The sequence below is a fragment of the Solanum lycopersicum genome, chromosome 2 (genome assembly GCF_036512215.1).
Source record: "Solanum lycopersicum chromosome 2, SLM_r2.1".
In the NCBI taxonomy this organism is placed as follows: domain Eukaryota; kingdom Viridiplantae; phylum Streptophyta; class Magnoliopsida; order Solanales; family Solanaceae; genus Solanum; species Solanum lycopersicum.
This window is the reverse complement of record NC_090801.1, coordinates 41,827,899-41,855,282: the sequence shown is the minus strand read 5'-3', so window position 1 is coordinate 41,855,282 and position 27,384 is coordinate 41,827,899. Positions and strand designations below refer to the sequence as shown.

General features: G+C 31.3%; 1 pseudogene; it reads right to left on the bottom strand.

Moving 5' to 3' along the window:
- Nucleotides 1-26,718, bottom strand: LOC109119461 (G-type lectin S-receptor-like serine/threonine-protein kinase At4g27290; annotated as a pseudogene).
- Between the last annotated feature and the right edge of the window lie 666 nt (nt 26,719-27,384).

Sequence of the window (27,384 nt, the reverse complement as noted above, 5' to 3'; positions counted from 1 at the left end):
TTGAAGTGAAAAGAAATCCCAAGAGCAAAATGGCTCAACTCATTGAAGACCAGGACCAACTCAAGCATGAAGTTGAAGAACTAACTATGTGTCTGAGTGGAAAGGATACTGAAATTGCTATTCTTAAGGCCGAGCTACTCACTGCCCAGACAGAGGGACCTGGTAGCGCTGTGGTTCAAGCCCTGGAAAGGGAAAATGCAAAACAGAAAGCCAAAGTTATTGGTTTACAAGAAAAAGCAATCAAGGATAATGATGATGCTAATGCAAGACATACTCTCATCATTCAGTCTCTTTCCCATCAGCCTCCCCCCTTCATAGTCCTTCCCATAATCTTCCCTTGTCTTCTTTGTCTGGCTTATCTTTTCGTCCTTGGATTTCAGTTTGGTGTTAATGTATTGAATGTTAATTTTGGAATTCTATTTATATTATTCCCCTGGTGTTCTAGCTAATATCTCTTGTCAAATGCTTTCTTTTATGTTTGATTGCCAAAAGGCTTTGATCTTCTCTGATATTATTATTGATATTATTGGTTTACTGTATCTCTTTTTCATGATGCCAAAAGGGGGAATTTTAACTGCTTGTTGTGACTAGACATGATAGTGAGGGGGAATACAACTAGTGTAGTGTATATTGTGTTTTCTTTTGGTTTCAATTTTATGCTAGGAGGGTGGATAAGTAATTCAGGGGGAACTTGTCCTTAAGCTGGAGTAGAGCCTGGAGTATTGTTTGTCATCATCAAAAAGGAGAAAAATGTTATTTGTAGTTTTGATGATGTAACAAACTCAGGGACCTTGTTAAAGCACATGGTTCTCAACATGAATAGTTTGTGACTGCCACCTGGAGAAGGTACAGAAAGTTGGTGCACAGTTCCCAACTACGTCAGAAACGCCAGACCTTTCCAACCAATTGCAAGGGTTTAAGGAAGTTTACTTGTCTATACAATTTCATTTTTCCATACATTGGTCTTTGGTATTTGAAACTTGAAAAAGCACACTTAAGAACTTTTGCAAAGGCTTAAGAAAATCAAGGAGAAGACTCATTAAAGAACAACCTAAACTCAGGTGTATATTGTTTAGTTGTTTGAGAATATATTATTTCGGTCTTACATTGTGAACTGATCCTAAATCTATAAAGGAATCAGTGTGGTGTGATCTGAAATTCCAAGTTAGTTAGTTGAACTAATTTAGTGGGTAACCGTTGTATTGCTTAGAAAATTCTAAGTTGTCTAGAGTGATAACTTAGTGGATAGATTAACTTTTACTTAGGCTCATCAAGCAATCGAGTTATTGCTTGTTAGTGAGATTAAAAAATTTTTCTCACATTTGTGTAACCGGTTTACTTTTGCTTGTGAAGATTAGTGAAACGTTTGTGAAATCATGTGAGACAGGTCGTAGTTTTACTCTCTTGAGAAAGGAGGCTTCCATGTAAAACTCCTCTGCTGTTAAACTACATTTACTTTTTGTTATATCCTTATTTGTGTGTCAAGGGACCTGGTCCATTGACTTATAGTGGACGCACAGATTCTAAAAGAACATTTAAGATTTTCTTGTTCCTCATCCTGTTAAAATAACGACTTAATTATATGTAAAGAGAAAAATCTGAGATTTACCAAATGTGACTCCAAAAAAAGGTATAAATAATTCAAAAGCAGCAAAAACCTCTAGTTTACCTTTGCTAAAATGTTGCTGATTCTGATCTTTCTTCTTTTGCCATACGTACAAGATTAAGCATAGTGCTAAGAACAGACATAATGCTGCCACTGGCAAGCTGATACTCAATATCTTTACTTTTTTTGTACTGGAGTTACCTGAGGATTAAAGTAAATAAATTATCGAGTTTCATAAGAAGGAAATCTGTTTTGTTTTTTTAAAAATAATGTAGAGAAACTTCAACTTTCTCATTCCATGACATTTAATTTGGTCTAGAATAATACTCAACATCTAATGTAGCATTCTTAACAACGTTACATGAAAAAGTGAAGAAACAGATTTGTACCTAACTCGGAAGTGTCCAACTTTACATAGATATCTTGCCAACTAGCACCAAACTCTCTGATGTCCATCATCTCATTAATTCAAAGCAAGCAACCTTCATTTATCCTTGTTTTGTCTGGATATTCATAAGCCACACATGAGCAGTTACTGAAGCACAATTCCTCGCATGCATTAAGAGTCACTCCTCGACGGTACCAAGCAAAACGAGTGTCTGGAATCTTAATGCCTCAATATTTCAAGAATTTTACTTCATTTTGGAAATAAAATAATGTCTTTCTAACACAACCTTTTGACCAATTTCCCCTTGCCCATTTGGTTGGATCTTTCGGTGTAAAATTTATCCAGACATCTGCAGATAGTAGTGTTGCCACTGTTGCACAAACCATATGACTGAGACTTCCCATAAATGTCACATTTTTTTGCTAGTATACTATCATAGTCATCCCAATTCTGAGTTTGATTATTCAATATCGAGAGTTGTACAACCCCATTTACTTGTATCACTACCCTTGCAAGGATAGACCTTCAGTTAACTGATACACAAAGGAAACTTTCTCTGGATCAGATACATATGTATAGATATAATCAGGACTTGGTAGCTGAGATGGAGATTTAGAAAAGCCTCGACCATTCCACGGTCCAGACCTCTAGCGCTCAATGGAACCCTTCATGATAAATGGTTGTGGGAATCCACGAAGATCAAATATCCAACTAAATCACCCTCAGGGGGTCATTTCTGCTCTTCCACGACCTTAGGAAACCACGAAAACCAATCTTCAGATCAATCCCAAGCTTCATTCTAGGTAGAGCGGTGTCAGTGGGATAGTCAAAACTCTGCCACAGATAATCCTCAATTGAATCATCTCTAACAACAAGATTGCCTGAATCAAGAAGTTGTGCTATTGGTTTTTTCACATGTCTACTGGAATTGGATGACAAAATGACTCTGCCAGAACCATTCACAAGGGTAAGAATCCATTGTCTGGTTAAATTTAGCGTGCTGGATGTACCGTTGACTGGAGTTTCTCTATTAGCAACCCATACCACTGTCTGTACAGTAACTTTATTGAATAATATTCCTAAGTATCTTTTCCCTGTGTCCCAGATGAGAAAAATTCCAACATAAACTTGGCACCAAAAGAAATAATGGTACTTTTATCTGTTAGAGGTTGATTTAGAGGTGTGGTACTGAGAGCAGTCGACAGAATCCATATGGATGACAAGAAGAAAAGTATGTTTATGGCTTTAATTGTTATCTTAGCAGATGGTTTTTGTTTTTTCTTACAGATGATGAAGTCATAGAGATGTTTAGAAGCATGATTAATCAATTTGTTGAGTGGAATTTTACAACAAAAGATAGAATCTTATTACATAGTCCGCGTGGAAATTTGTCATGTTCACATCTCTTTATCTTAATAACTTAATAGCTCAGAAGTAAATCACTGTTTTCAAAACACTCTTTTCTTATATACCTCTGTCGCGTGGAAATTTGTTATTTCACATCTCTTTTTCTCGTAGTTCACAAATAAAACACCAATCTATCTAGTATTTTATAACACCATTTTTGTGTCACTTGTCATCTTTAGTGTGAAATTTCCAGAGTTGGCTCCTCTCCACTAATGAATTTCTCTAATTTCTCCATTACCCTTTAAATATTTTGACATGTGTCATACCGTTAAAATTTGTTTGATTAACTAAAGAGTTTTACTATAGTTAATATTTCTCTCACTTTTCTGTGTAGAATCCTTTCTTCTTTGTCATAGTTTATTTTTTCACACTCTTTTTTTTGGCACCAAATCAATAATAGATTTTGTGAATTTTATTTATAGTGTTGATATTTGTGACTTCAAATTCATTTTACCTTTAATCATTGATAATTTTGCAATTGATGCCTCTCTCACAAAGTTTTATTGAAATTTCACGAGTGATGAAAAAAAGTTTGTGAAAAAATATTTTCCAACCCATTTTTTGTGCCCTTTCGAACCCTTTAGTTGGCTTTTGCAGAAACTCCAAATTGAAAAAATTGATGTTAAAAAAAAATGGCAGAGTTATGGATCACCATTCTGAACGAATCAAGCTTCAAAGAACTAGTCTCATGGGTTGGATTTTTTATATTTTATAACCCAAGTTCATCCTTTGAATTTTATCTTCTTTTATCACGGTGTGAAAATAATAAAATGAAAAAGTGATTTGTTATTAACAAAGAAAATTCTTTGTTGTTTGAGAAAAGATTTGTTGCAAAATTAAGTGAGAAAGAAAGAGATGAGAGAGGAGTGATAATCATGGTTAATGATATTTGACTATGATTTAAAGAGTATTTTATTTAAATAAATATGGACCATTAGATTTTAAAATTGACAGATGTCATTAAATTAAATATGCATTGGACCAACTAGAGAGATTAGTGTGCTGGAAAGGAGCCTCCTCCAAAATTTTCTATTGATTTTTTACAGCAAATTAACACTAGAAATTGTCTAGCGGTCTTTTATTAAACATAAAAAATATCAATAGAGACAAGTAAATGGAGGCTAGGTCTGGTTCTTACCTTTCTAATCCTAATGAAGTACCTATTGATTAATTCTTTTAGAAAAAATTATTGTCTTCTTCAATTGATAAATTTTAGCATTTAATTATTTAAATATTTTTTTTCATTTTATCACATATATCTATGTGTACGCCACATCAATAGAAAATTTCACATATATGTATAGGTGGATGACATGTGGTGTATGATGGTGTCAATATATTCGTATAAAAGAGAACCTAGGCCCGCCTACGTGCGCACCAACAAGCAAGAATTTCCTTTTAACTTTATTTATTTCCAAAATTAGCCTTACTCTCTTACGAAAATATGTGACTTTTATGGAAAAATTGCGATTTTAATGAAGAGTTGCTACTTTTATCAACTGTTATGACTTTTATGGAAAATTGTGATTTTAATAAGAGGTGTGACTTTATCAAAAGTTGTGATTTTTATGAAAAATTGTGACTTTATGAAAAGTTGCGATTTTTATGAAAGGTTAAGAACTTTTCAAAGGGTTGCAACTTTTCCAAATAGTTGTAACCTTTATGATGACACAGAATAAACATTTGTTCACACTACCGTTTATTGTCTATAAATAGAGGAATTTTCTCACATTGTAAAACAACAAAAATTTGATTTTCTTCTACTTTCGCAAAATTAAATATTTGTGTATTTTGCTACCGCTGAGTGACTTACTGACACCACTATTTTTGTATCAATAAGTTGGCAAATAAAATTATTTCATACTGAGAGAATATAATTCTATAAACCTCTGGTATTGGAGAGGAATAGTTTTCTTAAAGCCGGGACATTGTGCATTCAATGGACTCATTTTTTTCTTTCTATTTCATTCAATTTTTACATATCCTGGTATATTTTTTTACACTCATTAATTTATGCATATGTTATTAATTATTTTTTAAGTACATGTTTTCAACTCTGATTGCTTATGTTTCTGCAAAGTTATTGTCTTTGGTTATATTGAATACACATATAGTATGTATATTCATTATGCAGAAAATAATTATTATACTAGGTTCCAATAATCCATGTTTTGATATTCTATATTAAATTTTATAACTTAAAAGTACTACATATAAAATTACATATTACCTATTTTTACATAGATATGAAATTCCGCACTTATCAATTGAAGAAATTCATTTTACAAATTCAAAAGTTATAATTGTTTTCATGTTCAAGTGTAAAAATTTTATTCATATGTTAACACATTTTTGAATTTTTTTTCCCAAGATATATGTCACAATTATATAAATTGTGCAACTTAAGTGTTTCTTTTTAATAAGAAATGCATTTGTATATACATTCTTAATTTTTTCTGTATTTTCCTTTTACTGTTGATTAAAGAATAAATGATTTATTATTTCGTGAATAATTCATTCATTAGATGTTCTTGAGTTATGTGATAATGAAAAATAATAAAATTCGTGTCGAAATATTTCTAATATTTTTTTAAGAACCTATTTTCCCATTAAATGGTAAATATTTTTTTGTTATAGTATATTTATGTAAGTTTTCCTATTTTTAATGTATGAATATTAGTAAAAAATATTTGCAAGTTCAATGCAACTATAATTAATGACCATGCGAAGCGCGGACAAATTACTTAGTATACAAATAAAAAAATTATACATAAATATCAAGTTGATTTGATCTCACGTTAACTTTTTTGTTTTAGTTAAAATCAAATCAACCAAATTATAGCTAATTTCTTTTTTCAATATCAAACCTCGAATCTATTTTTTTTTCATTGACTCAATTTTCGATTCAATTTTCTTCTTAAACTCAATTTTCGATTTAATTTTGTTCACCCTATTCGAAACTACATTCAAAGTTATACTCATCTGTAAATGAATGATGTCAGAATTTATATTAAAATCAACTGACACCATGATAACAAATCAATCTATATATATAAAGGAGAATCAAAACAAGGTGATGTATGACACCTCTATATAGCCTCCATTTGTTTCTTTCTTTTTTTTTTGTCTTTTTTTCTTCATTCATTTCATAAAATACTTTATTTATTAATCAAAAAATTCAATCATATTTAATATTGTAATTCTATGGAATCAGTTAAAAAAAAACCCATCTATTGATATTCTCTAATTAAATAGCATGTCTTTTCAATTCCCTTTTTAACTATTTTTATGGCTTACTTTATCTATAAATATATATCATCTATGGAGATATTGCATGTTCATTTTCATTTTTTCATTCTTTCTTTTTAGTGGTATAATCTTTTAATTTTAAAACATTCTGAAGATTCATTGTTGTATTATTTTGTTCTCTTTTATTTTATTTCTTCATTTTGAACAAAAAATGATTATTCTATCTAGTTAATGTTCTAAATTTTTCCATGGTTGAATTAAAGGTATATTACCTATGGTACACTTTTTTAATCTACTGAATATTGTTGTCCCTAAAAATATATGCTATGGTCTATTATATTAGTAATCTTCACAAAATAAATGAATAAATATTCTTTTTAGTATTGAATATTTTTAATGATATATTTTAATTGAGCACACCCGATATCACTTTGCAAGAATAAACTACATTGTTGTTGTTTTGATTAAACATATAAAGTTTGCATTTTTTAAGTTAGTAATGAAACCATATGAGCATATATTTAAAGTTGTGATTAATAAAATTAATTTTGAGTAGAACACTTTTTTATTTTAATTTATTATTAATAACATTTTAAGTTTCTTACCTTTTAATTTTCTCCTATTAAATAAATAAGGGAGAAACTAATCTTGCAAACATAATTAGAACTTTGAATATAGTATTCCCTAAAATTAATCTCATTAATTTTCCCTTCTTAAACTAAGAAATATGTATCTCTTTATCTTCATAACTTATATTTCCATAATCTCAATAACTCCTTATAACTCTCAAATTTGAATATGTAAACATATGATAATTTATTATGTTTCATAATGAATATCTACATAAATGTGTATTATAAGACAATCCTTTTTGAAGCAAATGTTAATGTACTTTAATTCATATTTGATGTACTCATGATGAGGAAAATGTTATAAAATATGCATATTGATTTTTTCTTGGTTTTTAGTTACTCGTGTTGGAGAGATCAATTCTTGAGCATAGAATCTTAGACTTTAAATTTATATTTACAGAATCTTTATAAATCCTCATAACTCTCAAATTTTTAATGTGTAAACTTATGATAATTTAATGTGTTTCGTAATGAATATCTATATAAATGTGTATTATAAGACAATCCTTTTTGAGGCAAATGTTAATGTATTTTAATTCACATTTGATGTACTCATGATGAGGAAAATGTTATAAAATATGCATATTGATATTTTCTTGCTTTTTAGTTACTCATGTTGACCTTCTATATTAGAATATTATGCACTTTCATCTTACGAATCCACCATTATGACCTTCTTATATGAAGAAATGTCAAAATTATATATATATATATATATATATATATATATATATATATATATAGGTAAATAAATATATTTATATGAATTAAAATGAAGATTAAAGAATAAAAAAATTAAAAAAAAATATCAAAATTAAATTTTGAAAGAACTTGATTATGACCATGCAATACAATGTCACAAGTTCTCAACTTGTATTCCAACTTATTCCTTAAAGAAAAGAAAAAAAAACTATGATAGAAAATATTTAATTTATTTGCCAAAATCAAAAATAACAATTGAAAGAAAATAGTGTAATTTGATGAACCACATTTTTATTATTTATTTATTATTATTTTGTATCCCACTTTAGTTTATTTATTTTCTATTTCATGGTTTATTTCATAGGAAATGAAAGAAGTAATTGAAAACAAAATCTAATAAGTATATTGTTCCCACAATTGAAGATTTTGTAATTTTTTTAGTCTAAACTATTCCCTTTTTGCTTTGATTTACTTATATATTAATTGCACTCCACGTATAAATTTTAATATTAAATACTTATGTTTTCTATACTATGAAAAGCATATTTTTGTAACTCTTTTGAAGCATATTAAAATATAATTATCAAAATAAATAAAATAGTGAATATAAATATTTAATATATATTTTATGAATTTTAAAAATAGGAAAAGTATATATGCGAAAAAAAATTATTTCATGAATTTGATAAATTATTTTATTTTTGTTAAATATGTATCTTTTTAAAAATTTAAATAAAAGGATGAATACAAATGACTAACTAAGTTGATTTTGATTTTTAATATATCATAAAAATAAAACACAAATTTTGTACATAAAACTTTTACGATTAAATTTTTTAATTACATTTTAATATACTTAGTTATGAGTATATATCTTAGGGTGTCCATGTATTAATTTCATATAGAAAGAGGTGCAATCATTGATTTGAGAATGCAAGAAGTATATTTGAAATGAGAGCATATTATCATAGTATTCAATTTAATTAATTTTTAATTTAATTATTCTATATATATAATATGTGAAGTGGCTTATTATCTTTCAAATATTTTCACTTAGTTTATATGAATCTACTTATCTTTATATTTCATATTAAAAGATATAGATCAAATATATTAAACGAGTTAATAATTTTTTTTAAAAAAAATATTTTCTCATTTGAGGTTGAATATATTGAAACTTAATAATCAGTAGCGTAACATTTTAGATAACTTTCTTGAGAAAAAAATTTGACGAGTGATAACATTTATCTTTTGATATAAATGCAACTAAAGAATCTAAAATACCAATAGAGTGTGATCCATGCAAAAATCATACAAATTAAATTGTATAACTGAAAAAGAACAAGAACGATTGATATACGAAATATTCAAAAGAGTTTTGTCATATCAATTTGAAAAAGAATAATAAGATGTGTAGATAAATTTCATTAGTATTCTTAAGTTACTTATATATAATTCTTAAATACTGAAATCGGAGTATATGTTGTAATATAAAGATTCAAGCTCATTGATATTCTAATAAAATGTACAAAGTGACATATTAAATACCTGTACAAATGAAAAAATTACTAAGAAAGTATATCTTGACATATTGATTAATAATGTACTATCCCCCATTTAATAGATTATAAATGTTAAATTTGTTAAGTTTTATTTAAATCGTCATCTCAAAACAATCTTCATAATTAATATATAATTAAAAAAATGAAGTGATAATATTACGTTTGGAAATAAATAGAACTACATAATTAATTGAAAAAAATTAATCCCTTAGTATTTATTTTAAAGACAACGCGAAGCGCGACAAAATTCCCTAGTATTTATATAAAAGAGAACCCTAGGTCCTCCTACATGGCACCACCACAAACAAGAATTCTATTTTAAATTTATTTATTCCCAAAACTAGCATTCCTATTTCATGAAAAGATGTGACTTTTATGAAAAATTGTGACTTTGATAAAGACTTGCGACTTTTATTAAAAGTTATAATTTTTATGAAAAGTTGTGACTTTAATGAAGAGTTGCAGCTTTTATGAAGAATTATGACTTTATGAAAAGTAGTGACTTTTATGAAAGGTTGTGAACTTTCCGAAAGGTTTCAACTTTACCAATAGTTGTAACCTTTCTGATAAGGCACAATAAACAATTGTTCACATTATCCTTTGTTGTCTATAAATAGAGATATTTCCTATCAATTTAAAACAACAAAAAAAATGATCTTCTTCTTCTACTTCTGCAAAGTTAAATATTCGTATATTTTGCTCCTGTTGAGTGACTTACTCACACCATTATTTTTTTTTATGAATAAGTTGGTGAATAAAAATTTTTTTATTCCGAGAGGATGTAATTCTTTAAACCTCTAGTATTGGAGGGAATTTTTTTTTAGGGGACATTGTGCATTTAGTGAACTCAATTTTTTCTTTTTATTTCATTCTATTTTCACATATTCCGGTACGTTATTTTACACTTATTAATTTATGCTTATGATATCTGTTTTTATTTTTGAGTACATGATTAAACTTGTTTAATGTTTCTGTGAAGGTATTGTCTTCAATTATATTAAACATATACACATATAGTATGTATATTCATTATGCATAAAATAATTATTGTACTCAGTTCGATAATTTATATTTTTATATTCCATATTAAATTTTATAACTTAAAAGTACTTATATAAGCATATATATTTTCTATTATTACATACATACGATAATCTATGCAACTTAAATGTTTCTTTATATTACAAAATGTCTTTTTGTGTGTGTGTGTTTGTGTGTGTGTGTGTGTGTGTATATATATATATATATATATATATATATATATATATATGTGTGTGTATATATATATATATATATATATATATATATATATATATATATATATATATTTCTTCTTTATTTTCCTTTAGAACTTGATAAAAGAACCAATGATTTATTATTTTGTGAATTATTCATTATTTAGAGGTTCTTGAGTTATTTGATAATAACAAATAATCAAATTCATGTTGAAATATCGCTAAAAAAATTTTAAGAACCTATTTTTTCATTATTTCAAATTTATGGATATTAGTAAAAAATGCATTGCAAAGTCAATGCAATTATTATATCTAACAGCGTGAAGCGCAAAAAAATTTACCTAGTTTTAAAAATATTTAATCATGTAGAAGAGTTTTTTAAGGCTATCATTAGTTGGGGGACTTGAGTAATGATTCATACCAAGTTTAGGGATATTTTCAATAGTTTTATATATTTTTTATGGAATTATTATATATTTATTCATTCCAATGAAATTTACTTTAAATGACTTATTCATATATTCATCTGTGTTATTTACTTATATAATAAAATAGGGGTGTCAAATTAGAGAGTTAGATTAGAATTAGAGAAATTAAAATGGATTGCACTAGAAATCAGATTTAGTTATGATCCACCCAAGTTTACTTTGAGCTCAAAGTCAAATGGGTTAAAAATTGGATTAGGTCATGGCCGCCAATTTAACCCTCTTAATATCAAGAATTTTAACATATTGCTATTTAACTTTTATAACGACAATTTAATTTCCAACTAATTTTTTCAATAAACAAGTTTTCAATTTGAAGGGAGCACAAACAAAAACAAATTTCAAAACTCAGAGGCAATTGAACGTCGTTTGGTGTGACGGACAAAAATGAATAGTCATTGGATTAAAAAAATAGTCTGGGAATAAAATCTTGGTGTCGTGTTTGGTTGTCAAGATTAGGATAATTTATTCCATCATTTATATAACATAGTGATGAGATAAGTTATCCCATATACATATATGATAGGATAACTGTTAAAGATACAAAATATTCTCAAGATCAAAACAAATCAAGTTGAAAATCTTTGCTCAATCAAAATCTCATCAAAGCGGTAGTCAAATCAGATTAGTGATAGTAATTAATTCTTATATATCAAACCACTAGATTTTAGGGATTGTATGAAATTGTAGTGGTCTATATATATATTTGTTGTCTAAAATAAATTAAATAAGAGCTTTTATTCTCACATATCAAGTATCTCATATGGTATAAGATATAGTCTTTGCCTAACCACAATTTCGATCTAACCTCTAGTTTTGTTCTTTTTTCTTCCTTCCTCCATCGATACTGATCCAAAGACACCATACAACTTTTCTCTTGCTACAGTCACCAACACTCCCAACATAACATTGCACTCGGGTGAGGTGCTTGTATGCATCAATGCTACTGCACAATTACCATTGAAATTAACTTCCACCTACTTTGTTTCATAGAGAGTCTAGTTTCACTCTCTTTTCATCAATACAATCTGATGGAGTATATCAATGTCTCTGTGCAAGTACCTGATGATGTAACTAATGTTCATAAAAGAAAAGACAAATTAATCCTTCATTCTATCTTGGCCTCGATTTCAGAGGCTATTGTACCATTCATAGCCTCTTCGAAGACTTCTCACCATGCTTGGATGATAACCCAAAAAACATATGCAAACAAATCCAAATCAAGAATCATGTCTCTTAAAGAACGTATCTTCGTGATTCAACGAAGTGAACAAATTGTATCTAAATATCTTCACTAGACCTGTACTATGGAAGACAACCTTTATCGAGTTGGTTCACCTATTTTACAAGATGATCTCATTCTATATACCCTTGATGTAGTTTTCCTTATTACAAGGAAATAGTTGTGGCTGCTAAAGCCCGGGATGCCTGCATCTCATTTGAAGATCTTCATGAATGGCAAACTCACATACTTTGAATCTAATATGGCAGGTCCAAATCTATGGATTCTGATGTCTCCATTGCCACAGTGAATGCAGCAACCAAGTCACTGAAATCACAACACCGCCACAAAGGTATATATTCAAATTACAATCAACTAAACATATATCATACAAAATTGGGACAACATGGGGAAAATTAGAGATCTCACAAGCCTCGTGTCGTTTGTCAATTCTGTGAAAAGCCTAGGCATGTTGCAAAGAAATGTTACAGAGCCAAAGAAATCCTACTTTAAATTCCAACAAAAAACAATACAAATGTCTCTACTCCAACAACTAAAAGATGGTTAATGGATTTAAGTGCTTCATATCATGTCACCAATCACATTCAAAACTTATATGTGACTTTGGATTATGGTGGCCTTGATAAAGTGATAATAGGTGATGGCTCAGGTTTGCATATTACACATGTTGGCATATCCAATATAAGTTCCTCCTCAAACATAGTACACCTTTGCAATGTCTTTTGTGTCCCAACTACTAAATCTATTCTAATTTCTGTTGGCCAATTCAGCAAACTAACAGTGTGTGTTGAACTTTTTCCACAATATTTCCCTATGAAGGATCTCAACACTAGGGAGGTCATGCTACAAGGACAGAATAAAAATGATGTCTATGTTCTTCCAACGTCATCCCCATCTACAATTCAAAAACGAATAAAGAACCTACCACTAATTTGCATCGACGTCTTGGACATCCTGAAGATAGGATTCTTCGTCACATCATCCACACCGACTCTTTACCATTATTATCATCATATCTTAAGTCAAAGTCATGTTTCTCATGTGCTTATCATTAAATCCATCGGCTTTCATTTAGTTAGTCTACTTTTTGTAGTTCATCTCCCTTAGAGCGGATTTTAAGTGATGTATGGGGCCTGCTTTTGTTGAATCTATTGACGGTTTCAAATAATCTTATTTTTGATAATCAGTACTCTAAGTATATATGGCTTTACCCGTTGATGAGAAAAAAATGTGCCATCAACTTGTTTTCCAAATTCAGATCGTTGGATAAAAACACTTCGAAAAAACAATAAAAAGTCTATTTACTGATGGTGGCACTGAATATCTTAACACAACGTGCTTTTTTCCACTCATGGAAAATAAGTCACTTACCATCTCCATCATATACTCCACAACACAATGTATATGCTGAAAGTAGAAATCGTCAAATAGTTGAAACTTGGCTCACTCTTCTTCACCGAGCTTCTGTACCTTTATCATTCTGGACACATGTTTTAAAGCAACCACTTATCTAACTAATCGTCTACCTACACCGTCACTTAGTAGGGGACAACACACCTGGATATGATGCCCTCCTACATTTACATTAGTACTAAATAGAAAGGGGAACTCTTTCCATTTGAATCTCATGTGGGACAAACGTTATTTAAAAGCATATCGTTATCGCCTGTGCCTATGAAGTGGAAAAAGTGTCTCCATTCAAAAGAAATATTTCCCCCTCCATCTCAAGTTTCATCATTTTTTCCTTTTTATGTAGCAATGACCATATTTACTGCAGAATGCAGAAACTCTTCCCGCTTTAGCTACATTGACAATAACACTCAGGATACATCACCTTTCCTCATTTGTAGATGCAAATGAAAAGATAACCCTGTTAAATTTGGTAATGATGTAAATTTAGTAGGGCATCATATTCATTTTTTTCATCCTATTAACTAGTCTCGCACTCTACCAATAATATCTTCACCTGTCCAAATGTTGTTTGAAAAGGGCTCATTATTTGAAAACTGAACTTACTCGATCGGGTTAGGATATTATTGGAAAAGGATAAGGGAATTTAACATTATGAAACACGTTAAGATAATTCCCTCATACATATACATCTGTACTAAATTGAAAAGATATATCCTTTCATTTTCATTTGAAGATAGCAAAGATGATTTCCATGCTTAGTGTTATTGCAAATACTTCTGAAATGGAATGAGTATCTTCATTCAGCATTAAGTATGGCCTCACTATTCTTAGCTTTAATCCTTGTTCCCCTTCTACATGTTGATGGCCATATTTACCGCAGAATACAAACACTCTTTCCACTTTATCTAAAATTCTAATAACATTAAGCATTGCTTAGTCCCATTTCCAGATGCAATTGGAAAAAAAATCTCTTTCCAATTTGGTAATGATGTAAATGTAGGAGGGCATGGTATCAGGATAATTTATCCTGTTAACTTCTCTCGTCCTCTTCCAACTGTATTTCCACTCCGTCTATGGCGATGTTGTTTGAAAAAGGTTCATCATATGTCGGGGATGGGAAGGTTATTTATTGGTAGAGTACAAGAGAACTTAATAAGATGAGACACCCGAATATGATTACCTCGTACATTTACATTAGTACTGAATTGATTAGGGAGCTCTTTCCATTTTGCATCCTTAGATGGGGAAGAGGTGGTTTCCTATCTTAAAATTTTTTCGATGCATCCAAAGTGGAAAGAGTGTCTACATTTAGTAGTAAATATCGCCTCACCATTATCAACTTTCATCCTTGTTTTCCTTCTATGTACTGATGGACATATTAAGTGTAGAATGTTGACAATCTTGCCACTTTAGCTGCATTGGAAATTATATTAGTTATGGAAACCTCTTTTGCTCCATTTGCATATGCAAATAGAAAGAGATCCCTATACAACTTGGTACTAATGTAATTGTAGGAGGGCATCATATTTGGGTGTTTAATCTGGTTAAACTCTCTCATCCGTTATCAATAATATCCCCCCTCCCTCCATGTCAATTTTCTTTGAAATAGGCTCATCAATTGAAATTGAACATGTTGGGGATGGGGTAGAGACATTTTTTGTTGAGGACGAGAAAATTTAATAGGATGACACATCGACTATGATTCCCTCCTACGTTTAGTTGAAATGATATTAATTTTAAAAATGGAAACCACATTTCCCAATTTGCATATGCAAATGGTAAGAGACCCCTTTTGTACTGATATAAATGTAAGAGGGAATGTATTTCCGACATTTCATCCTATTAATTTCTCTCGTCCTCAACCAATAATATTTCCACCCTGTCCATGTTGGTCTTGTTTGAAAGAGGTTCATTATCTAAGAGTTTAATTAACATGTTGGGGTTGGGGGTGGAGATGTTTTTGGTGGAGGATGAGAGATGTTAACATGATGAAACATCCGAATACAATGTCCTCATACATATACATTAGTACCAAATTTAAAAAGGGATATCTTTCCATTTGCAATTGCAAATGGGGCAAAGGTGGTTTCAATGATTAATGTTATTGCGAACACACTTCAAGTCAAAAGAGTGTATGCATTAAGTAGAAATATGGCTGCACCGTTATCAGTTTTCATCCTTGTTCGAATAATTCTTTCCACTTTATCTTCATTGGCAATAACATTAAGCATGAAAACAACCTTTGCCCCATTTCCATATGCAAATGGAATGAGCTCCCTTTTCAATTTGGTACTAATTAATGTAAATGTAGGAGGGCATCATTTTCGATTATTTCATCCTTTTAACTTTTCTCGTCCTCTACCAATAATATATCCACCCCGTCTACACTGAGTTTTTTAAAAAAGGTTCCTCATCTTAAAATTGAATATGTGGGGACGCGGTGGAGATATCATTGTTAGGGGGGGGGGGGAGAAGTTAACAGGATAAAACTCTTCAGTTTGATGCCCTTTTGCATTTACGTCCATGCCCTCCTGCATTTACATCCTACCAAACTGAAATGGGATCTCATTCCATTTCCATATCCAAATAGGAAAAAGGTTGTTCTAATGCTTATCATTATAGACAAAACAACTAAAGTTGAAAAAGTGTTTCTATTCAGCAGTAAATATGGCCAACTCTATATAGAATGGGAATAAGGATGAAGGCTTAAAATGGTGAGTCCATATTTATTTGTTGAATTCAGAAACTCCTTCCACTTTAGATATATTGGCAAAAACATTAAGGATTGAAACCATGTTTGCCCCATTTGCATATGTAAATGGAAAGAGCTCCCTTTTCAATTCGATACTGATGTAAATGTAGGAAGGCATCGTACTCAATATTTTATCATGTTAACTTCTATAATTTTCTACCAATAATATCTATACGCCGTCCCTAGCATGTTCAATTTTCAGATGATGATCCTCTTTAAAACAAGATTGGCACGGATTATACCACCCCACCTTCGATCCTCATATGATATTTATTTGAATTTCCTAGAGTTGCTCAAAATGTGAAAAATTTGCAACTCTTCTTAGAATAAGGGCACCACCACTAATGGATTATAAGTAGAATATGCACCTTGTAAGACCCCAAAAATGAGTTAGGGTGTCTAGATCCTCAATTGTGCCTATAATCTTCATAACATGTTAATACAGTGGTTTAAAGTATGCTTAGGTGATTTGGAAGTCAAACGTCAAGGGGATGACTAAGACGTTCAACGTCTAAGTCACCTCTGTGCCTAATATGTGTTCATATGTGTTTATGAGTGTTTCATGAGCTTATGAGGTCCTTATATGAGTTATTATAGTGTTTATAGGCAATGTGTATAGTTTCGTGAAATTTGGAGGTCAAACGTCCAAGAATGTCCATGACATTCGAAAGGTTTGCCTTGAAACGACCATATCTCTTAGAATATAAAGAACTACGTGAGTCATCGCCTATGAAAGTAAAGGTATTTGAGTCGTCTTTCCAACACCACCAATTTCGCATCAATATAGTTTTCGAGTAAAAATCTATGACCATTTTACTGAATAGTATAGTGCAGTTCCGTTTTGGCAGCGGGAAAATAGTAATTAAGGTAATTTTCCTCTCCTTGTCCACTAGGAAAACCTAAATAAAACGAATTTCACAAGTCCTATAAATCCCTAAATATTCCTAATTCCATCTTTAAAGTCATGATTCTCTTCTCTCTCAAACCCTAGGACAAAACCTCAAGAAAAAAATCAAAGTAGAATACTCCGTTAAAGAAAATTCTAGATTTGTCAAGATTCTTTAACTAAGGGTAAGATTGAAGCTAGTATTGAAGTTATTCATTGATTTCTTCACCAAATTTTAGTGGATTCTTTATCTAATAAAGGTATGATGATCCTTCATCTCTAAATAACCTTTCACTTGGAGAGTTAATCTCAAAGTTTTCGAAGAACTTCCATGATCATATCCTTTTTTCTTCAATCTAGCCATTGGTTCTTTCTTAAATTGATTTCTAAAGAAAAATATGAATGTATTGATGATTATCTACTGATTTGGACGTGATTTTCAATCCAATTGTGTGATGAACCTCTTCTCTTTCACAAACTCGATTTTAGCCTATGTATGGCTTTATGATCTTGATCTTATGCATATTGATTTGTGATTCAATTATGTTAATATGCTTATGTATACTTTCTAGTATGTATATTCATGGTGAATCGTTGATGAATTATCCACGTGAACCAATTTATGAAGATTTAAATAAGTCTATCTTACATCTCTATGTGTTCGCTGTAACATTGATCTTTAAATGTATAAAACTTAAATTCGATTATGTAAGATGCTTGTAGATACTTCCTTAGGGTAATATCATGGTTGAATTGTGGGTATAAATATTGTATGATCAAAGTAAAGAAAGCTTGGCATGAATTGATCTAGGTTCTTCTAGTATATCATGTAGTAACTTGTAATCTTGACGTTGGGATAGTTGTTATGTGTCTCGATCATGGTGAATTGTCCTTATCTACTGCCTATACATATAATGTGATGATAATTAGGTATAATTGATCTAATATGAATAGATAACCATTGAATTGGTAAAGATTGATTTAGGTTCTTATAGCCTTTATACTTGGTAGAGTAATGTATATGTTGTGATCTGCATTCTAAGGTGGATGAAACACGTTTTAACTATGATGTTCTCTCTCTTTAGCTACTGCTCTTAAAGTATATTATTGATAAAATATTATTGAGACAAGGGAAATTGGTTGATAATCTGTACCTCGCTAATTCCTAGTATATATATGTGATGTATTGTATTAGATTGTAGTATGATCTTGTAGCGAATTGTACATGATTTCTTTTATGATTATGGTACTTTACCTACTTCCCTATACTTGAATTGTTGATGAAAGAGTATCAATGGTAAATTATGACTAAAGGCTAAAGGATTGGTAAAAATTCCTCTACTGTTCTACTTCTCTATAATATTATTCAGGAAGCCTTGTATGACATTGTGTAGTATGGTCCGCTTATGGTGGTGGTTTTTACTTTATTGTCATTACATATGTGTTGAGATGGCCTTGAAGTCAAATTGATGAATATATGAATGTGTGGTTATGATGATCACCTTATGTGTAACTTGTGCCTAGTCTTCTACTCTAGTTGTGAATCTAGGTTATGTTACGATCATTATGATTATGTTAGGGTTATGTTTAGGTGCTTCCATAGATAAAATATTAAGGAATAATGCTCCCTACCTGTGTACCCCTATGTGAATGCATGAATAGCAATGTTAGGAGTCTTGAATATAATGTGAAGATTGTCTTGCCTCCTATGCTAAATGGTGTCATGTGGTCTATGCTGGAAAGTGTAATGTGTCCTTAAAAGGGTGGTTGCCTCAACATGTTATGGATAGCCATTATGTGATCATGTTGAAAAATGTATACACACACTCACACATTATGCATGCTTACAAGTAGTATAGGTCATGTTGTCTAAATAAAAGGTAGTTCTTATATTCACTAATATCTACTACTATGCATGTTAAGATTATGTCTATGAAAGTAGGATATGTGTTTCCTTAACTAGGATGTCTTGATAGGTGTACTAGTATGGGCAAGGGTGTGGGACCTTGCCTATGCATTGCACATGTGTGCCTTGATAGGATAGTTTCTAATTTTGGTTTCTATGTACATGAAAATGAATGTATGGGCATATTATGAATATGAATTATATGATATGGTAAAGTATGAATGTGCATGGTGTCTTAGTGGGTTTATATGAAAAGATTGCTCATATAGTTATACCTATAGACTTATGCATTGATGTATGAACATGTTTGACCTTAATGTGTTATCTGAAAGGTTTGCTCACATATAAGTATACACACACACATGAATGATGATCTAGTCAATAGAGGAGTCATAAAAGGTGTGCTCAAGTGTATCCTAAACTAGATAGTGCTATTACATATGCTATGTCCATGTGAAAGGATTTCTCACATGATTTAGGTTGATGAACTCTCATCTATGACCTATGATCTAAGCATATGAGGGGATTACTCTCCTAAGCCTATATTTTATAAAGCAATTTTAATGAAGGATTTTAACTAAAGGGAACTTAGTTTAGCACCGAGTGAACTTGAAGATGAGGGGTGTCTCTTCTTATTGTAGGAAGGCAGGTCACCATAGTCCTCACAGGGTGGATAGCCTCATGACCCAAAAGGGTGTTAAAGTGATGTTTCCATGATGCCATCAAGTTCCATAAACTATGTTTGCCACATAGGATCTAGCAATTGATAACACTTAATATGATAGCATGATACTCATATCTTACCTTGGCAAGTAAGGCACCCTCCTTTGGTGTGAGGGGATGACACCAAATTCCATATTTGGCTTACATGGTCTTATTCTCGGTTAAGGATATAGTTTCCCTAAAGTGAAATGGACAATGGAAGTAAAGTAAGAACTCTAACTAGGATAACCTAAGGGTAGTTAATTAGTGTAGGTGGGGGTGTGGGACTTCACCTATGCATTGCACAAGTGACTTTTGAGGGAAGTCCTAGAAAGGTGTACTTATGCATGTGTCAATGATTATGGTTCTCTTGCATGACATTTTATTAGTGTCTACATGATGAGTTGATATGCACTATGTTGGTCTTGATGACTATATGGTGAAGGTTATTGACATGAATGAAGTTGTCTTCACTTACTTGTTGATGTATGAATTGGATGTTAAGGCTTGTGGTCTCATGATAGGTATACTATGTATGTGGGAGGTTATGGGGCTTCACATGTACATTGCACTAGTAGATTTAGATTGAAATAATGTGTAAGATTTCATAAGGTTCTATGTGAAGTAAAATAAGTATATATGTATAAAGATAAGATTCTTAATGTTCTTATCTCTTGGCCTAAGTATGTCTTTCATGTATTATACTACTCTAAGGGTATGTGTTGGCTTATATAAGTTCTATGAATGATTCCTTGTGACCTTAAGGTGATACATTGCACCAAGTATCACTATAGGGTTACTTGGGAGATTAAGAAGTTAAAAGAAAGATGTTCACTGTTAAAGAAAAATGCTTACTGTAAAAAGAAAAGAGCTCGTTGTAAAGTGACCTCAAATGTGCCTTAAATTCTATATGTGATTTATATGATGGTTGGCCTTCGAATATGTCTATATGAAGTATGTAAATGATATAAATGCTATTGTATAAATTTTTTATGAAGATTTACTCGAAAAGACATAAAGTATGATTTCAAGAAAATGTCCGTTTTAAATGCATATTTTTGCATGGTTGCCATACTTAGTGCATTATTGTACTAACTCAATTCTTCTCTAATTTTTACACAAAGTTTAGGTTATGGCTGCTTAATGGATGTCTATATTATTGAGGAGCTTGATCTGTGATTCTCAAGCTCAAGGAAAGGAATCCTTAAGTTCAAGCATTCCAAAGCCATGTCTTTACTGTGATGTGTATAAGTTTACTTATGTATTATGTTTAAGGGTCGTGTCCCTATTGTACTCTTATGATTTTTTGTCTAGGATGACAAACAGACTTAAGGTCTAAATATGTACATATGATATGATATAATATATATATATATATATATATATATATATATATATATATATATATATATATATATATATATATATATGAGGTAAAGTTTCTAGCATATGATGTGCTATCAAAAGTTTTAAATTTTCCGCTAAATTTACTTATGACAATGCGATGAAAGATAACTATGGGCTAGTATAAGTTCTCCGAGAGGTTAAGTAGTCCATGTTACTTCTAGGGGGTGCTCCCTGGATGTGACAAACGGGTATCAGAGCATGAGGTTTATGAAAGTGGTTTTAGGTTCTAAAAGTCTTATATTGCCACGTCTAGTAGAGTCTTGCATCATTAGTGGTCAATCGCGACACATCAAATGGTACGAAAGGCTATAGGACGATGGAATTTCCCTTCTTCATCATTCTCATGTCATGCCATAGAACTTAACTCTATAAAATCTCTCTCTTATGTTTTGTTTTCCGATGGTCTCTTAGATGTGATTGCTTGGATGAGATTGTATCTCTATGCTTGAGGCAGAAAAGATGAGTTTTGATGCTTATCTTATTTTATGGTTTCATGAGTATGTGTGAAGGTGAATTTTGCAATAAAATGTTGATACAATGTCCATTGTGGCTATATATGAGGCCTATGTGAAATAGCATGTTATGTTAAGGAATGTATGTCATGATATGGGTAAAACATGTTAGAAGTTGTTATGATTAACATGAGTGTCATTTGGGAATGGTATGCTACTATATGGTTTTGCATGATTTAGCCTAATATTATGATTGGAGTTTGAAATGCTTAGTGACTACCTATGGAAGCATGTTTCCTAAGAAATTGTAAATGCGTCAAATGTTTCCTTTGTTATATGTGTGATCCTTCATGATTGCTATACATGGATTGTAATTTTTTGTATAGATTTGATCCTAGGTGTGAAGGTAGTATGCATGTTTATGTAGGATGAGTAAGTAAAGTTTTGTATCTCATATTTTCAAGCTTTTCCCATCAATTGCCTAAATATTGCATTTTTGAAATTTTGGAGCACGTTTACTGGCAGCTTACTGTAAGATTTTTTGGGAAATCGACTAAATTGTTCTTTGATTCGAAGTTGTTGAAAATGTGTATAAAATTGATGCATATGAGCATGATAAAGAATGTAAAAAGGATATTTGCTATTTGGAATGATAAATGAGAGTCTTATGGAATGATGAGTCATAGATTTGTTTCTAACTTCTTATTATGTTGTGAGTCCTTTGATGTTGTGGAATTGATATTTCCCCTAGAACTGAGGGTAGTATTCTTATCTTTGTAGGGTGATGAAGTGGTTTTGATTGACCTAGAAGTTACCTTATTTTAATGTTGAAAGAACAGAAAGAGTCCTTATGGCTAAGTCTCCTTGTTTTCTTCCCTTAATGATGTATGACCTTGGTGTCTATTGTATTGTTGAAGAACTTATGTGGTTAAATAGTATGACCTAACTTGATAATTGGGGGATAATTTGCCAAAAATAGCAAGGTTTAGAATCCTTGGTGTTCCTATGTTAATTGTAGTTTACAGAATTCTTACTTTATTATATCAACATTACATGTATATATTCACTAGAAAGAAGCATCAATAATGGTAAGAAAATATCCTACATATATCTCCTATCTATATAATGTAATAAAATATACTTACATTATTCTGTAACACTCCCTCTCAAGCTGGAGTATATGCATTAATCATGCCCAGCTTGTTACACAAATAGCTAACTCGAGCTTCATTCAATGCCTTTGTGAACAAATCAGCTAGTTGCTCTCCAGTCTTCACATAGCCCGTGGAAATCAAATTTTCTTGAATCTTTTCACGAATAAAATGTCAGTCCACCTCAACGTACTTATTTTTTTCATGATACACTGGATTTGAGGCAATATGAAGAGCAACTTGAATATCATACCAAACTTTCGCAGGTGTTGGATACTTCAACCCAACTTCACTTAAGAGGTTCTTATGGCTAAGTCTCCTTGTTTTCTTCCCCTAATGATGTATGACCTTGGAATATATTGTATTGTTGAAGAACTTATGTGGTAAAATAGTATGACCTAACTTGATAATTGAGGGATAATTTGCCAAAAATAACAACGTTTAGAATCATTGGTGTTCCTATGTTAACTTATTGTAATCCTTTGTAAAGTAGTAGTCACTCTTAAGTGATTAAAATAAATGTTGTTAAGTTAAAAATCCTCTTAAGGTTGCGTTAAGTTTCTCTTGATTGGGTTTACCCTAAGTGGGGGATGGTGATGCGAGTAGAAAGGTTGTAGATATTTCCATCTTATCCTTCTATTCTTACTTGAACTTGATACTAATGAAATCTTAGTAAGCTTGTTCATGGTAAAAGTATTGTATCAAATATGAATTGCATGACCTTCACATGTTTGGTATGTCTTGATTGACACTATATTAATAGTATTTTGAAGATTCTAAAGTACTTGAAAGGAAATTTTGGATTAACTTCATGGTTTTCTCATGTTGATTATGCATCTTGATACGCTAGTTGTGCATTTAAGTTCATGAGATAAGGTAACATGTTTGAAGTAACTTTCGATATGTAAGGTTTAGTCTTATAACGAGAAACTGAGCCTCTTTAAAATGAAATATGTCCAGTCTCTTGAAAACTATGGCACTTGTATGGTTCGGGAAGCATGATTGTAGGTCCACTTTTGAAAAGTGAAGGCATGTCTAGCTATTGTCCTTGTGTTTGCCTATGAATTGTAAGACCTTTCCTAAATGATGCTTACTGTGAAGGCTATTGCAATGTTAGAAATTGACATTTTGTGAAAAGGTTCCTATTGTGGTGATGTACTTGGTGTGACCACCATTTAGACTTCACTAAGAAGAATACATGACCATGCCTTTGTTTAAAAATTGAGAAATTCTTATGTTACAGTAAAGATGACCATTTTGAATTTGTTTGGGTGTGAACTCATGAAACATATAAGTGTGTTGAGAAGAAGGACATTCCTCCATGGACTCAACTAAGCATGGTATGGTTGAGTATGACCCTCATAGCACTAGGTCTAACTAATAAGAATCCATTGTCAATCTAATTAACTCAAGTCTATATGCATTAAAGTATGAGTGCTTAAATGGCTTACGAGTATTGATTGGAATCTTCATATGTGTGACCTTACATGATGAGCTCTTAAATAAAATTAAGTGTGTTCCATGTAAACATGGTGCATTAACTTCTATATGATGATGTTATGAATGATGTGAACTGCTTTATAACTCGTTAAAAGTCTTGTTGTGATTAAAGTGTTCTAAGTGTCATTCGAGGATGAATGTTTCCAAGTGGAGGATACTGTAAGACCCCAAAATGTGTTAGGGTTTCTAGAGTCTCACTTGTGCCTATGAGCTTGTTACATTTTAATACAGTGCTTTAAAGTATGTTTAGGTGATTTGAAAGTCAAATGTCAAGGGATGACTAAGACGTTCAACGACTAAGTCACCTATGTGACTTATATGTGTTTATATGTGTTTATGTGTGTTTCATGAGCTTCTTAGGCCCTTATCTGAGTTATTATAGTGTTTATAGGAAGTGTGTCAAGGTTCGTGAAATTTGAAGGTCAAACATCCAATTAAGTCCATGACGTTCGAAAGGTTTGCCTTGAAACAAGCACATCTCTTAGAATAATAACTACATGAGATATTACCTTTGAAATTAAAGTTATTTGAGTCCTCTCTCCAATTCCATCAATTTCGCATCAATCTAGTTTTCGAGTAAAAAGTTATGAACATTTTAGTGTATAGTATAGTACAGTTCTATTTTGGCAGCGGGAAAATAGTAATTAAGGTGATTTTCCTCTCCTTTTCCACTACGATAACCTAAATAAAACGGATTTCACAAGTCCTATAAAGACGTAATAGTCCTAATTCCATCTTTAAATTCATCATTCTCTTATCTCTCAAACCCTACGACAAAATCGCAAGAAAAAAAAATCAAAGTAGAAGACTCCATTCAAGAAAATTCAAGATTTGTCAAGATTCTTTAAATAAGGGTAAGATTGAAGCTAGGATTGAAGTTCTTCATTGATTTCTTGACTAAATTTTAGTGGATTCTTCATCTAATAAAGGTATGGTGATCCTTTATCTCTAAGTAACCTTTCACTTGGAGAGTCAATCTCAAAGTTTTCAAAGAAGTTCCATGATCAAATCCTTTTTTCTTCAATCTAGCAATGAGTTCTTTCTTAAATTGATTTCAAAAGCATAATATGAATGTATTGATGATTATCTACTGATTTGGATGTGATTTTCAATCCAATTTCATGATGAACCCAAGCTCTTTCACAAATTCCATTTTAGCCTATGTGTGGCTTTATGATCTTGATCTTATGCATATCGATTTGTGATTCAATTATGCTAATATGCTTATGATATTATATATATATGAGGTAAAGTTTCTAGCATATGATGTACTATGAAAACTTTTAAACTTTCCACAAAATTTACCTATGACATGCGATAAATGATAACTATGAGCTCGTATAAGACCTCCGAGAGGTCAAGTATGACATGTTACTTCTAGGGGGTGCTCCCCGGATGTGACACACCTGTTGACCTAGTTATGGTACTAGATGTACTTTCTTTTGTTACGTTCTCATCTATACCTCATATATTTTTCTAGTTATGATTGACTATCGAACAAGAACATCAAAGTTGTATTCGTTATAAATGGTATTTCATTAAATTATGGGATTGAAAAAGGATTCAGTATGGGGAATCGTGTTCTTGAAGAGAGGCATGACAAAAATCTAGTTGCAAGTATCATTCTCTTTTATGATAGGAGAGACACCTATAATGGTGATACATTCAACAAACACAACATAAATCAAACCTTAGATCCTCAAAACCAATATTTATCCCTTATCTGAATCTGTTGCCTTCTTCCATTTGTGCTTGCAATAGACAAAGGGCAGTGGACATATGAACTTTCCCTGATCATACTTTTGAGTTAGGTTCAGATCATGATTCTTCTGCTCTTTATGCTATTTCTAATGCATCAAGCAAAAAATTCTCATTTATTGAATTGATTGTTACTGTTCAAGACGCCTTTGCAATGTGTATTAATGGTATCCTTAGATTTGTATCCCAAGAGTTTCAACTTAGCTGCATAGCAGAATCACCTGCAGTAGACATTGTTTCCCTATCTTTATTGGCAATAACATTAAGCATGAAAACCCCCATTGCCCTATTTGCATATGAAAATGGAATGAGCTCCTTCTTTAATTTGGTAATAAATAAATGTGAGAGTGCATTGTATTCAGGTATTTCGTCCTCTTAAATTTTGTGGTCCTCTACCAATAATATATCCAGCCCGTCTATGTCGATGTTGTTTTTAAAAGGATCCCCATATTAAAATTGAATATGTTGGGGACGTGGTGGTGATATTAATGTTAGAAGGCGGGAGAAGTTACATGAATACGATGTTCTTCTACATTTATATCACTACCAAATTGAGAAGCGATCTCCTTCCATTTGCATCTCCAAATGGGGAAAAGGTGTTTCATGCTTAACATTATTGTCAATACAACTTAAGTTGAAAGAGTGTCTACATTTGACAATAAATATGGCCAATGATACGTAGAATGGGAAAAAAGATGAAGGCTTAAATGATGAAAAGATGAAGGCTTAAATGATGAGGCCATATTTACTGTTGAATGCTGACACTCTTTCCACATTAGATGCATTGGCAAAAATTTTCAGCATGGAAACCACCTTTGCCTTATCTGTAGATGCAAACAGAAAGAGCTCTCTTTTCAATTAGATACTGATGTAAACGTAGGAGGGAATCATATCCGGATTTTATCCTTTTAACTTCTCTCGTCCTCTACCAATAATATCTACACCCAT